Raw genomic sequence first — 16,148 nt, 5'->3', positions numbered from 1 at the left:
TAAGACAAACAGTTAGCAAAATTATATGGCAGGCAGAAAGACAATCCTTTCATGGATTTTTTTTTTTTTTCTTTACTGACTTTCTGTGTTGTCCCAGAGACTTCAAGATATCTTGCCCTTTCAGTTTAAGTTTATGGCAATTTCTAGTACTGTGCCCATGACATTTTACAGAAGATAACTCCTTCTTGTCTTCCCACTGAAAACATGAATTTTCTTCATATTGTTTCAGCTTCTAGTTCCCCATTGTTAGAGTCTGCTTCTCACAGTTCAGTTTGCCAGAGATTCTCTTAGGCTCACTCCTGCTCCCTAGTATCATGTCTAATTTTCTGTTGTGAATGGCATTTATCATTCAAGGGGTAAATTTTAGGTGTAGTTTTGATCCCTTTATCCTTTTCCCTTGATAAAACCCTATGAACATTTCATGTTACATGAAAAGAGGATTTGCAGATGTAATTTAAGTTACAGACATCAATATCCTAAAATTATCCTGAATTTTCTACATGGGCTCAGTCTAATCATATGAATCCTTAAAAATAGCACTTTTTCTCTAACCAGAGAGATACTCTAGAAGAGGAATCAAGCATGAGGAGGATGACGTGAACCACTGATGGTTTGAAGGTGGAGAAGGCAACAGAATGGGAGACACATGAAGTCTCTAATCTAACAGACAGCAAGGAAATAGGAACCTTAGTCCTACATCCACCAAGAGCTGAATTCATCAACAACATAAATGTCTTTAGCAGAATCTCCCTTAGAGTCTCCAGATAACAGCACAGGACCATGCTAGCTGGCACTTTGATTCTGGCTTGGTAAGAATCTAAGCAGGGTACCCAGTCAAGAGTACCCACCCATACAGAGATTGTAGAAAATAAATTTGTGATGTTTTAATTGTGTCAACTTTTCACAGCAGAAATGGAAAATTAACTTTAAATGAGAAATGATGGATCTCAGTTAGTCAGATATCTTACACTTATGATCTTAGAATAATTAAATAGATCAATCCTATTATATAGTGCTAGCCAGTATTCTTGCCTGGAGAATCCCAGGGACAGGGCAGTCTGGTGGGCTGCCGTCTCTGGCGTCACACAGAGTAGGACACGACTGAAGCGATTTAGCAGCAGCAGCAGCTCTGTGTTATTACTAATGCTAGAAGATCATTTTGTTCTTACTGTGTTTTAAAGCTTACTATCTATTTACTGAATGAGAACTAGATCCAAGTCTTTCATTTGACTTCTGTGATCAAAATCCTTTCTTTTTCCTGAGTAAGAGAAGTTTCCTGTTGACTGATGTGAAATATAAAGCGAAAATGAGGTAGGGCTACACTGCCGAGAATGAAGATACATCACCATCAAGGAAAGTGCAGAGAAGAGAACCTGTGTCCTTGATGACAGAGTTTGAGTTAATGGATTAAGTTACAACAATATGTGTACTTTTTGACCACTTGCACCAAAGATTGTTCCTTTTTCTTCAGGATCATTTGCATTAGCTTTTCTGTCACTTACAATACAAAGTTTTAATTGATACATATGTATATATACTTATAATTTGTTTTAAATAGTACTAAGTAAATTAGCAGCACATGGTCACTATGTCACCCTTACACTAAGTTTTACTCTGTGTGTTAGGCTGATTACATTTTCTCTTTTCTGGTACATCATAAATGCTTGAAGTCAGAAACCATGTCTAATGCACATTATGAATGCTATTGAGACTGTACTTGACTAAATCTTTGAGAACAATTAGACAGAAAAGTAAAATGAAGCAATAATTTAAGGGACTGTTTCCCTCCCATGAAGACTTCAAGCCCTTTAGGTCACTTTCAGTTGCAGAACTATATAGAAAGTAAGACCTAACATTTACACAAACTTGATACAGAGAGAAACAAAATAAAGTTATATTTCTGGTGTGTTTGTAAATTTTATTTCCCTTTTTGCTTGCATTTAGTTTGTTGAAGTTGATGAATACAATGTTACTTGGTTAATGGAAAAACATTTTCTATATCATGCATAACACATCACTATGTTAATCCTCATGGATAATTTAATGAGATCACATATATTTAGATACCAGATTAATATTTTTAGAGTCTACTTCAAGGCATTCAGAATATCACCTTGGAAAATACCTTTCACTTGAATTCATGGGCCAGATATGTATTCTTCAATATGTTGAAGAATACATTTGAATAATACAATTTATACAGAAAATTAAAGATCTGAATTCATTTTTATATAAGCATTTTGAAATTGTATCATTTCATGAAAATAAAGATGTCAATAACTCTTCTCAGGAAACTGGGTTTGAGGACAAAGCTATGTGGCCTAATCTGATATACTGCTTGCATTTGCCATTTGTCTTCACTTCGACTGTTGCTTGGTTGTAGAGAATAAGGTGGATCTGATATGTGCTGTTCTAATGGAGTTGGTAAGAATATATCAATACCCATTTATTGAAATGCTTGGAGCCATACTATGATTTAACATAGAGTTGTATTGATTCTTGAGGAAGTTTCCAGGAAATAATTTAGATCCTCTGTTACTAACAACAAGGTTTAAACACTCAGAGAAAAGCACCAAGAAGTATAATGTAGAGTGTTAAATATCCTATTCTTGCAAAAGAGAGGACTCCATGGCTTCTTGGTTTCTACATATCTGATAGGTGATGTATGGAGTCCTTATAATGGGATAATTAAATATTGTTGGCTGGGATATTAAGTGATTTTCTGTTCCTTTAAAAAAAAATTCTTTTAGTGTTATTTTAAACATGAGTAGTATATATTTTGTTCTTTTTCATGTATAACAAGCAGAAGCTTAAAACATTTAGATAAAGGCAAATTTCTTTGCCAATATTGTTGGGCACTTTCCATTTCTGAGCAGATGATCTTATTTGAAAGAATGGTTTTCCCCTAGGCATAATTTTTTTTCTCTCTTAACTTCTACCAGTCTACCAATGATTGTTTAAAACATCACAGCTCATGGCTGTAGCCATGGCTGTTGCAGATAGAGGTCTATGACCAATTGGATTTCGCTAAACCATGGCTCTAGATATATGACTCAATTCTATCTTTTGAGGCAATTCTTTTGACTGTATTGATAATGTCATCTTCATCTTTGAATTGTGAAGCTAGAAGACATTATGCAAGTTAATTTCCCTCCTCCTGCTCTTAGGCAGGTAAAATTCTAAGCCATCTGGAAGAGATTCTATTCTCCTTTTAAATATTTTAAAGAGATAAGCTGCATAACTTTGACTTATATGTGAATTAAGCTTTTTTCACCAGTGGTGATCAGTAGATTCTCTTATATGTCTTACTGAAATCTCTTCCATGACTGTTTCTTTTTCTGACCTTTTGGAAATAAAACATTAACAGTTTTTGCTTCAAGTCACCATTTAGAACTTTATATTTTAGGTGAAATTATGTTTCTTTTTTCATTTTCCTGGGTATAAAGCCATGTTTTTTTTTTAATGCTTATAACTGTGTCATATTGATTTTATAAAAGTTTAACATAGAAGTGTCAACAGAAAATAAGTTTGACAGGATTTGGTTGCTGTCTATAAAACATACAATTATTAGTATTATTATCAATAAGATTAAATCATTTTTATTATACTACCTTAAAGTCTAAAAAGGGATTTCTATTCAAATGAGCTCACTAAATCTTTCCTACTTATTCTCTCACCATTATCATTATTATATTTTTTAATAAGGAAATGATAGTGAGGAATATATTACATGTGTGTATGCTCAGTTGTGTCTGACTCTGTGATCCCATGGACTGTTGTCCACCAGGCTCCTCTGTCTACAGGATTTTCCAAACAAGAATACTGGAGTGGGTTTCCATTTCTATAGTAGAAGTAATAGCTGAATTAAGAAAGATCTTATATCCTTAGGCATAAATTTAAGATTCTTCCAATCTAATCATTCATCCATGCAAGGAATTAGAAGAAAATGGGGGCAATTAGGCATTTATTTTAATCTTATCCAAAGAAAATATATAATCAAAAGGGTGTTGTTGGGCCGAATAGAATCTTGCTTTATTTTAGTTTTAATCATTTAAAGTTGAGAGAGAGCCGTCTTCCCATTAATGACTGGAGTTGATGTAATAGGTCTGATTATAGAGGTCTTTGTTTTCCTAACTTTGCTTGCCTTGGTTACATTTGCCTCATCCTAGAACCTGTGAACAAAAGAAGGAAGATGACTCTACAGAGAAAACAGAGTCCTTTAAAGTTTTTAAGGATTAATTTATGGAAGTATATAAATTTATTATTTTGCTATTTAATACAAAACACAATAAGGAGCTTTATTTAATTGAGTAATATAAATTCTGTTCTAGCATTTGCATCTTATAACTTACTCACTTATTTGTAGTCAATGTGACTTTTTCTTCCACAGTTTCTCTCAGTTCTCATATTTGTCATGATTTTCCTTATCTCTTTTAAACTCTTTTCCTTCTTCTTTCTTTCCTTCTTTCTTCTCTCCTTTCATTCTTTCTTTCTTTGTCTCTTTGTAATTCAAAAGGCTACTACCTTCACTTTTCCTGTTTCAATCTGTTTTGTTATCCAGTGCTGGATGTGAGACTTCTTTACATCAAGAAGTAAACCTTAGGAGAAAAAAGAGCTAGAAGACTTACTAGGAGACATCCATTCAGGCTACTATGACAAAAATATCAGAGACTGGGTGGCTTGAATAATCAACATTTATTTCTCATGGTCCTGGAGTCTGGGAAATCCAAGATCAAAGGGCCAGCAGATTCAGTGTCCAGGGAGTGCATCTTTCCTGGGTCATAAATGACTGTTTTCTTATTGTGTCTTCACATGGCAGAAAGGGCAAGAGAGTCCCCAGAGTCCCTTTATAAAGGCACTAATCCCCTATATGAGGGCTCCATTTTCATGAACTACCTGGCTTCCCAAGGCCATACCTCCAAATACCATCACACTGGTGATTGGATTTCAAAATATAAATTTTGGAGAGAACAAACATTCAACCTATTCTATGAGGACAGAAATTTATCCTAGTTAAACAAACCCAGAAATATACTTTGGACTGACAGAGTTTTAGTATGACAAAAGTCAATATTATTTTCATTCTTGCTGTTTTCATTGGCCTTGTGATCATGGACAAAAATTGCTTAGTAATATTGCTCATTGGATTTTAAATCAGGACAGTCAAGGGGAAGGAGGCCATAATTATTTTCCTATAGCTAAGAAAATGATAGCTCAGAACGTTTAAAAAATGGCCACTTCAGAAATGGAAGTTAATAGATATAAATAAGTCAGAGCAAAGAAGTATGCCACAGGTAAGAACATCTTAGGAAGCTGGAGAAATCCAGTCTCTTTCAAGGCACAACAGTAAGTATGAGGTACAAAAATCTCTCAGAGAAAGATGATTCAAGGGACAAAACAGAAAGTGAAGGGGAATAAGGTTCTGGCACTGAGAGCACAATTCTAAGATAGACGTAATATCTAGGACATAGGTCAATTCTAAAATTTAGCTAGTCCAAGATTCTAGTATAGAGTTGGTGGTGTATATTTATTTTAGGCACTTAATTATTATCCTGCATCTCCAAAGAAGGGAAGAATATGGGTAAGGAATTTGGGTAGATTCTATGTATGTCCTTGAAAGCAGATCTATTCATGTAACTTCTATGGAGTAATTATATTATTTTCCTAGGTTGCTGATGTGACTGTAATTTGAAAAGGTATCTGCCTGAAATTGAGATATGTTATGTCTCTTACTGTTATCTTTCTGTTGTTAATTTCCTTTCTCATAAAATGTCAACATGAATTACTGCTGTTCAGCTGAGTCAACATTGTTGACTTTACAGAGTGTTGTCAAACTTTCCTATGCATGTTAATTACTTTGGTGGTGGGTGAGGGGGGTTGTAAAATTAAATAGAGTAAGGCCCCACTCCAAGAGTTACAGATTTAGTGAATGGAGGCTGAAACTGTGGATTTTAAACAGTTCCAGAGTGATACTAATGACATGGATCTTAGACTACATTTTGAGAACTACCATTTTAACACACTAGCGTCATCAGTTGCATTTCTGTTATATGAAATTGTATTTCAATGCAGAAGTAATGTTATTTCTTGTCCTTCTGTGGCTAGTACATAAAGCAAGTGGAAAATTTCTGTATTTTTTTCTGAAACTAACTTTACTAGAAAAGATCTTTTTGATAGCCACTAAATATATTTACTTGGAAATATATGACAAAAAATTAAGATTTAACAAATGAAAACTACATTTTCCCAAGCACTGCATGGCTCAGCTGTTGACAACTTATTTGTTAATGCTTAATAATTCAATCTCTGAAAAATTCATGAGATCCATACGTTCTCAAAGAGATATGATGATTATTATTCAAAAGCATCACAGTAATGAATAATATCTTGTAGAAGCCAGTTACATTATAAGTCAAAGAATGTTGGCCATTTATATTAAAGCATATATTTCAAGTCCCTTCAGTTCAGTCATTCAGTCATGTCTGACTCTTTGCAACCCCATGAATCGAAGCACACCAGGCCTCTCTGTCCATCACCAACTCCTGGAGTTCACCCAAACCCACGTCCGTCGAGTTGGTGATGCCATCCAGCCATCTCATCCTCTGTCATCCCCTTCTCCTCCTGCCCCCATTCCCTCCCAGCATCAGAGTCTTTTCCAATGAGTCAACTCTTTGCATGAGGTGGCCAAAGTATTGGAGCTTCAGCTTTAGCATCATTCTTTCCAAAGAAATCCCAGGGCTGATCTCCTTCAGAATGGATTGGTTGGATGTCCTTGCAGTCCAAGGGACTCTCAAGAGTCTTCTCCAACACCACAGTTCAAAAGCATCAATACTTCAGTGCTCAGCTTTCTTCACAGTCCAACTCTCACATCCATACATGACCACTGGAAAAACCATAGCCTTGACTAGATGGACCTTTGTTGGCAAAGTAATGTCTCTGCTTTTGAATATGCTATCTAGGTTGCTCTTTTCTTCCAAGGAGTAAGAGTCTTTTAATTTCGTGGCTGTAATCACCATCTGCAATGATTTTGGAGCCCCCACAAATGAAGTATGACCCTGTTTCCACTGTTTCCCCATCTATTTCCCATGAAGTGCTCAGACCAGATGCCATGATCTTTGTTTGCTGAACTTGAGCTTAAGTCAACTTTTTCACACTCTTCACTCTCACCAAGAGGCTTTTTAGCTCCTCTTCACTTTCTGCCATAAGGGTGATGTCATCTGCATATCTGAGGATGATATTTCTCCCAGCAATCCTGATCCAGCTTGTGTTTCTTCCAGTCCAGCGTTTCTCATGATGTACTCTGCATATAAGTTAAATAAGCAGGATGACAATATACAGCCCTGACGTACTCCTTTTCCTATTTGGAACCAGTCTGTTGTTCCAAGTCCAGTTCTAACTGTTGCTTCCTGACCTGTATACAGGTTTCTCAAGAGGCAGGTCAGGTGGTCTGGTATTCCATCTGTTTCAGAATTTTCCACAGTTTATTGTGATCCACACAGTAAAAGGCTTTGGCATAGTCAATAAAGCAGAAGTAGATGTTTTGCTGGAACTCTCTTGCTTTTTCCATGATCCAGCAGATGTTGGCAATTTGATCTCTGGTTCCTCTGCTTTTTGTAAAACCAGCTTGAACATCTGGAAGTTCATGGTTCACATATTGCTGAAGCCTGGCTTGGAGAATTTTGAGCATTACTTTACTAGCGTGTGAGATGAGTGCAATTGTGAGGTTGTTTGAGCATTTTCTGGCATTGCCTTTCTTTGAGATTGGAATGAAAACTGAGCTTTTCTAGTCCTGTGGCCACTGCTGAATTTTCCAAATTTGCTGGCTATCTTAATTATCATTTTTCTCAGCTGGGCATTTGATAAAAACTGAGGAGTACATAATTGGAGATTAAATTCCATCTAATATCTGAAGAACAGATTTTCTGTATCACCGATTAAAGATGAAACCCTCTATCTTAAAAACCAGTAACAGAGTTGATGGCTTCTTGATAAATCCACAGAGTAAATATGTCTAGTATTCTTATTATATAACAAAATTCAGAAGTATTATGTGATAATATAATACTTTAAAAGTATCTAATATAGTTTTTAAATTGACCTGGATTTTGTTGTGTTTTAAAGATGGGGCAAAGAGTTGTCTTTTTTTTTTCCTTAGACTGGTAGCAAATTGCACCTATAATTCAATGATAGTACTTAGCACACTTTTTTAAAAAATTAATTAATTTATTTATTTTTTATTTTACTTTACAATTCTGTATTGCTTTTGCCATACATTGACATGAATCCCCCACGGGTGTACATGCGTTCCCAAACATGAACCCCCCTCCCACTCCCCTCCCCACACTTTAAAAAAGTATTTGTTACACACATCTCCTCGACTAGATTTTGGAGAGACAGAAGTTTTTTTTTTAATGTTCTTTTCACTGGTGTATGACTCCTAGGAGAGATCTAATGAGTATCTTGGTGAACTACAGACCAGAAAGCTTCACATGTCAATCTATACAAATGGTCCTTAGAAGGTAGGATTTTCATTTCTGTAGTTTTATCAGCTCATTCCTCTGAGTTTGTACCCTGACCATAATGCAAGGCATTACCATAAGGCAGGCATATTACTTTGTAGTCATTCCACATTGATTTCTCAGTCAGACTCCTCAGCTGTGACTCTGCAGAGCTTCCCTATGAAAATACATTGGTTAAATGTAGCCTTTCAGCCAGGCAAGTTGTATGATTTCAGGTCATATGACAAACTTGGAAAGCATTAATTATTCTTTTCTAATCGCTGAGGATTAATATCTAGGTAGCTGAGTTTAGACAGAGGGTGCTGAAAGAGAAGCAACCTCCTGAAATAGGACTGTGCAGCTCTCAGTGGGGGCTGCCTGGCACATCTCATAACAACTGCATCACCAGCCATAATCACATCACGCAGAGCATTTTAATGATGCCAAACTTTAAGTCGAGGGAAAGGAGCCGTGCACAGCATGCTTCTAGAAATTGCTGTATTTTTAATCAAAAGAAATTATAATTCCATAGAGGCTTTTATCTCCAGAATTAAATGTGATGCTGAAGTTTTATGGCTCTGTAATATGGCTAAGGAATAGTCTCGCCATCTTGTTGATCGATTTGCAATAGCTAAGTCAGATTCACACGTAGCTGTCATTAATTCCAAGAAGATGATTAGATCTCAAAGATATATGAATTCTCCTTAATTTACATCTCTTAAACTCTAAGAAACACAAGGGGATATTCCATAAATGGACATCACCAGGTGGTCAATACTGAAATCAGAATGATTATATTCTTTGCAGCCAAAGATGGACAAGCTCTATACAGTCAGCAAAAACAAACCTGGGAGCTGACTGTGGCTCAGATCATGAACTCCTAATTTCCAAGATCAGACTTAAATTGAAAAAAGTAGGGAAAACCACTAGACCATTCATGTATGACTGAAATCAAATCCCTTATGATTATACAGTGGAAGTGAGAGATTTAAGGGGCTAGATCTAATAGATAGAGTGCCTGATGAACTATGGATGGAGGATCTTAACATTGTACAGGAGACAGGGATCAAGACTATCCCCATGGAAAAGAAATGCAAAAAAAGCAAAATGGCTGTCTGAGGAGGCTGTACAAATAGCTGTGAAAAGAAAGGAAGCCAAAAGCAAAGGAGAAAAGGAAAGATACCCATCTGAATGCAGAGTTCCAAAGAATAGCAAGGAGAGATAAGAAAGCCTTCCTCAGCGATCAATACACAGAAATAGAGGGGAAAACAGAATGGGAAAGACTAGAGATCTCTTCAAGAAAAGTAGAGATACCAAGGGAACATTTCATGCAAAGATGGGCTCAAAAAAGGACAGAAACGGAAGGGACCTAACAGAAGCAGAAGATATTAAGAAGAGGTGGCAAGAATACACAGAGGAACTGTACAAAAAAGATCTTCATGACCCATATAATCACGATGGTATGATCACTCACCTAGAGCCAGACATCCTGGAATGCGAAGTCAACTGGGTCTTAGGAAGCATCACTATGAACAAAGCTAGTGGAGGTGATGGAATTCCAGTTGAGCTATTTCAAATCCTAAAATATGATTTGAAAGTGCTGCACTCAATATGTCAGCAAATTTGGAAAACTCAGCAGTGGCCACAGGACTGGAAAAGGTCAGTTTTCATTCAAATCTCAAAGAAAGGCAATGCCAAAGAATGCTCAAAATACCGCACAATTGCACTCAACTCACATGCTAGTAAAATAATGCTCAAAATTCTCCAAGACAGGCTTCAGCAATATGTGAACTATGAACTTCCAGATGTTCAAGCTGTTTTAGAAAAGACAGAGGAACCAGAGATCAAATTGCCAACACCCTCTGGATCATCAAAAAAGCAAGAGAGTTTCAGAAAAACGTCTGTTTCTGCTTTATTGACTATGCCAGAGCCTTTGACTGTGTGGATCACCATAAACTGTGGAAAATTCTGAGAGACATGGGAATACCAGACCACCTGACCTGCCTATTGAGAAATTTGTATGCAGGTCAGGAAGCAACAGTTAAAACTAGACATGGAACAACAGACTGGTTCCAAATAGGAAAAGGAGTACATCAAGGCTGTATATTGTCACCCTGCTTATTTAACTTATATGCCGAGTACATCATGAGAAACACTGGGCTGTAGGAAACACAAGCTGGAATCAAGATTGCTGGGAGAAACATCAATAACCTCAGATGTGTAGGTGACACCACCATTATGGCAGAAAGTGGAGAAGAACTAAAAAGCCTATTGATGAAAGTTCAAGGGGAGAGTGAAAAAGTTGGCTTAAAGCTCAACATTCAGAAAACTAAAATCATGGCATCTGGTCTGATCACTTCATGGGAAATAGATGGGGAAACAGTGGAAACAGGGTCAAACTTTGTTTTGGGGGGTTCCAAAATCACTGCAAAGGGGGACTGCAGCCATGGAATTTAAAAGACGCTTACTCCTTTGAAGAAAAGTTATGACCAACCTAGACAGCATATTAAAAGGCAGAGACATTACTTTGCCAACAAAGGTCCATCTTGTCATGGCTATGGTATTTCCAGTAGTCATGTATGGATGTGAGTGTTGAACTATAAAGAAAGCTGAGCACCAAAGAATGGATGCTTTTGAACTGTGGTGTTGGAGAAGACTCTTGAGAATTCCTTGGGCTGCAAGGAGATCCAACCGGTCCATCCTAAAGGAGATCAATCCTGAGTGTTCATTGGAAGGACTAATGTTGAAGCTGAAACTCCAATAGTTTGGCCACCTAATGTGAAGAGCTGAGTCATTTGAAAATACACTGATGTTGGGAAAGATTGATGTCAGGAGTAGATGTCAGGATAAGAATAGCTCGATGGCATCACCGACTCAATGGACATGAGTTTGGTTAAACTCTGGGAGTTGGTGATGGACAGGGAGGCCTGATGTGTTGCAGTTCATGGGGTTGCAAACAGTCAGACCTGACTGATCGACTGAACTGAACTAAACTGAAACCTTCACTGGGGCTTCCCAGGTGACACAATTATAAAGAACCATCCAGCAATGAAGGGGTAGGTACCAATGAATGGGGACTTCCCTGGTGGCTCAGAGGTTAAAGCATCTGCCTGCAATGCGGGAGACCTGGGTTTGATCCCTGGGTCGGGAAGATCCTCTGGAGAAAGAGATGGCAACCCTTTTCAGTATCCTTGCCTGGAGAATCCCATGGATGGACGATCGTGGTAGGCAATAGTCCACAGGGTCGTAAAGAGTTGGACAGGACTGAGCGACTTCACTCACTCACTCACTCACCATTGAAGGAGGTACAAGAATCACAGATTCAATCCCTGGGTCAGGAAGATCCCCTGGAGTAGGAAATGGCAACCCACTCCACTATTCTGGCCAGGGAAATCTTATGGAAAGGGGAACCTGGCGGGCTACTGTCTATGTGGTCAGAAAGAGTTGGACACAACTGAATACTGCACACAAACCCTCCCTAATCCAGCCACTCAATGACCAAAGTAATTTGCCTGATGAGGCATCTGCTTATCTTACCATTTGATGTTTTTAATTAATCTTCTTGATTATTTTGCTAAAGTCACCCTGACTTTCCCTTGTTCTATGAAAAACTTTCTCTAGTGCTTCCTTAGTGCCTTAGTGCTTTTTATAGCTCCTACATGGATAGATCCCAAATGCCTGCATTGCTAACATTTTATCATTTTTTCTGCCTCAGTTCAAAAGTCTCTTGATGTCCCTTCTTCCTTGTATCTAACATCCAGACTTTCTCCCAGTCATTTCCATCTGTATCTATTGATGTGTGATAGACCGCTTTTAAATTTAGAAGGTTAAACAAACAATTATGAATTATTTCCCCCGAGTCTATGACTAAATCTATGGATTTGAGCATGAGTAAATCTACTCTTTAAGGCCAGGTAGGTTCAGCTGATGTCAGCTAGATTCCTTCCTGCATCAAGTGGTGAATTGGCTATGGGATTGGCTGTTCCAGGATGACTTTACTTACATATGGTGGTTCACTGACTGATGCATGGGTTAATGCCAATGTCAGGGTCATAGATTCTTCATTATCCAGCAGGTTAGTCCAGCCTTATTTTAACAGAGCTAGTGGAAGCACATGCTAGGTTCTGAGACTCATTCACAGAAATGACACTCTGTCGTTTCCATCATGATCCCTTACCAAAACAAGTCACAAAGCCAACTCAGAGTCCAAAGGTGACAAAAAAAAAAAAGACCACACTTAATAATGGAAATAACTACCAGGTCATATAGCAAAGAGCATGGATATAAGGAGAGCTAGTGAATCGGGATAATTTTTATATAAACTCTACCACATTCAGTTCAGTTCAGTTCAGTTGCTCAGTCGTGTCCAACTCTCTGCAACCCCATGAACTGCAGCACGCCAAGCCTCCCTGTTCATCACCAACTCCTGGAGTTCACTCAAACTCACGTCCATCGAGTCAGTGATGCCATCCAGCCATCGCATCCCCTTCTCCTCCTGCCCCCAATCCCTCCCAGCATCAGAGTCTTTTCCAATGAGTCAATTCTTCGCATGAGGTGGTCAAAGTACTGGAGCTTCAGCTTTAGCATCATTCCTTTTAAAGAACACCCAGGACTGATCTCCTTTAGAATGGACTGGTTGGATCTCCTTGCAGTCCAAGGGACTCTCAAGAGTCTTCTCCAACACCACAGTTCAAAAACATCAATCTTCTGCACTCAGCTTTCTTTATTGTCCAACTCCCACATCCATACATGACCACTGGAAAAACCAGAGCCTTGAGTAGATGGACCTTTGCTGACAAAGTGATGTCTCTGCTTTTTAATATGCTGTCGAGGTTGGTCATAACTCTCCTTCCAAGGAGTAAGCATCTTTTAATTTCATGATAATACTGGCCTCAATTTTCTTTTGTAAATGTGTTGTCTTCCTCATGTTAATTTAGAGACAGAAGGGCGGGATAGTTGACTTTTACATTCTATGTTTGACATAGCTAAGTCCAATTTATGATTGTAAGGTTATAGGTATGTAGTTCTCAGCAAGATTAAATAGTGATTTCTGATAATTAAATCGAACTGCTTCAGAAAAAAATGAGATGAAAGATATCTATCAGAACAGTCATGAGAGGTCTGTCTTTCTAAATATGTCATGCTTGATTTTATATGCTGATTATTTTACAAACTTCAAAAAATACCATTGACAGTATGTCCCGAGGCCAACTTAACAAAGAAAATATGCACATAAATCAAGTAATAGGAAAAGTAATTTCTTCTGCAGAGCACAGATATGGTCAATATAAGACAGACAGGAAATAGGAACTTATCCAAGGCTGGCATAGTTTTGACAAGATATAGTATTTCATATCTTCTTAAATTAATGTCAATATTATCTCTGAAAAGTATAAACCCTGGAAGTGACTTATATCTTGCAATATATGTACATAGTGGAGTAGTGTGTTTAATTAGGAGAGTCCAAAAATTGGGTGTATTCAGTATAGGTCTCTCAGTTAAAATTTGTGGACAGTGACAAGAATCCAAAACGAGACATTCATGTTATGGATTTACATGTTTGAAATGATGAACCATGTTAGCAGATGTGGGGAAAAGCCACCTATCTTTTCAAAATTGCCTCACAATAAGAGTAATATATATAAATATGTGTGTGCTCAGTGCTCAGCCATATCCAACTCTGGCAACCCATTAGTGTAGACTGCCATGCTCCTCTGTCCATGGGATTTCCCAGGCAAGAACACTGGAGTGGATTGCCATTACATCCTCCAGAGAATCTTCCTGACCCAGGGATAGAACCCCTGTCTCCTGTGTCTGCTGCATTGGCAGGCACATTCTTTACCCCTGTGCCACCAAAGAACCCCCAATATATAAGTATAGATGTCTGCTTTTTGATTTAAAGTAGGCAATGTATGACTGAGTTAAATTGTTATTGCACATATCTGAGTCTTCTGTTGATAAACGAGCAATATATTTGAATAAAAATATAAAAACATGCATAATTAATAAATTTGTTATTGTATGATCGCTAAAGTGGAAAGAGAATGTGAAAGTCACTCAGTCGAGTCTGACTCTGCGACCTCATGGACTACACGGTCCATGGAATTCTCCAGGCCAGGATACTGGAGTGAGTAGCCTTTCCCTTCTTGAGGGTGTCTTCCCAACCGGGGGATTGAGCCCAGGTCCCCCACATTGCAGGTGGATTCTTTACCAGCTGAGCCACAAGGGAAACCCAAGAATACTGGAGAGGGTAGCCTATCCCTTCTCCAGTGGATCTTTCTGACCCAGGAATTGAACCGGGGTCTCCTGCATTGCAGGAGGATTCTTTACCAGCTAAGTCGTGTCCAACTCTTTGTGACTCCATGGACTGTAACCTCCAGGTTCCTCCGTCCATGGGATAGGCAAGAATACTGGAGTGAGTTGTTTTTCTTCTCCAGGCGAATCTTTCCCACTCAGGGATTGAACCCATGTCTCTTGCACCGGCAAGGGGATTATTTACCACTGAACCACCTGGGAAGCTCAGTTAATAAGTTATTACATATTTATTCCACAGTATTTCATTTTTTTGACTTCATTCCAGCAGAATCCTTAATTATGTTACTATAATTAGGAGTTTTTCACACAATTTATCTTCTACTGATAGCAATGAAATATTAGACACCCATTCTGATTTTTTAAAATTTTAGTTATTTTTAAAAGCATCTCAATGTATAGAAATGTATTAACTGGAACTTCCTTATTTATAAAAGAACAGATTTATAAATAGTTAATGGTGTTATATTAAATGTTATAATCAATTACAATAAATAAATTTATTATGGAAATTATTGTAAAATATTTAAATTTATCATATAAATTTTATTACTAACATATGGCAATATTTACTATTCTTAAAGCATCATCTAGAGACTTAACAATATTTTAGAAGTTATTTTCCCTCAATATTTTAATACTTATGTGCTGTAATAAAAAATAAAAATAGAAGTTATTTAATACTTTCAAATCTCTCTTTGATTGAGAAAACACCACAATATATGATGCCCAAGAAAAGGGTCTCTATGGAAATTAATTTCAGGTTTTGTGTATATGTGAATCTTCTTCAAAGTTATGCAAATATTTTGTTATATTTCCCTGACCTTTATGTATTTCATTGAAGTATTTATTGTTGTTCTTGATGTTGCATATTTCACATGCAGTTTCTTTTGCTTTGCAAGATGTATTTTTCCCTAAATATTTATAAATCCCTTTAATAGTGATACAGTTAAATATACATCTATTTGAATTCTACTTGAACTTTTTTTGTTGTTGTCATTAAGCATTTGCCAGCTTTTTACTAGCAAAAAAAAAAAAAAAATCCTGTGGGTAAAGGAAATTCAGAATTTTATTTTTTCTGCTAACCATGTTTTACTCTTTATTTGGAGAATCTTTAGCTGTTTTGTTGCACTCTTTTAGTACAGTTTACATTTTCTCTAGATTTAATCTCATTACATTTTAAAAAAGATTTAGTCAGCATTCCCATCATGTCAAATTTGAAATGTGTTCCGTCAATATGCTCCATCTTTAGAGAGATCCAGAAAAAATTCATACATAATCTTTGAATTGTTCCAAAGGATGTCATCATTACTGGCACAGTTAATGTCCTGTCTCCAG

The sequence above is a fragment of the Oryx dammah genome, unplaced genomic scaffold (assembly GCF_014754425.2).
Source record: "Oryx dammah isolate SB20612 unplaced genomic scaffold, SCBI_Odam_1.1 HiC_scaffold_17, whole genome shotgun sequence".
Taxonomy (NCBI): domain Eukaryota; kingdom Metazoa; phylum Chordata; class Mammalia; order Artiodactyla; family Bovidae; genus Oryx; species Oryx dammah.
This window is presented reverse-complemented; position numbering follows the sequence as displayed.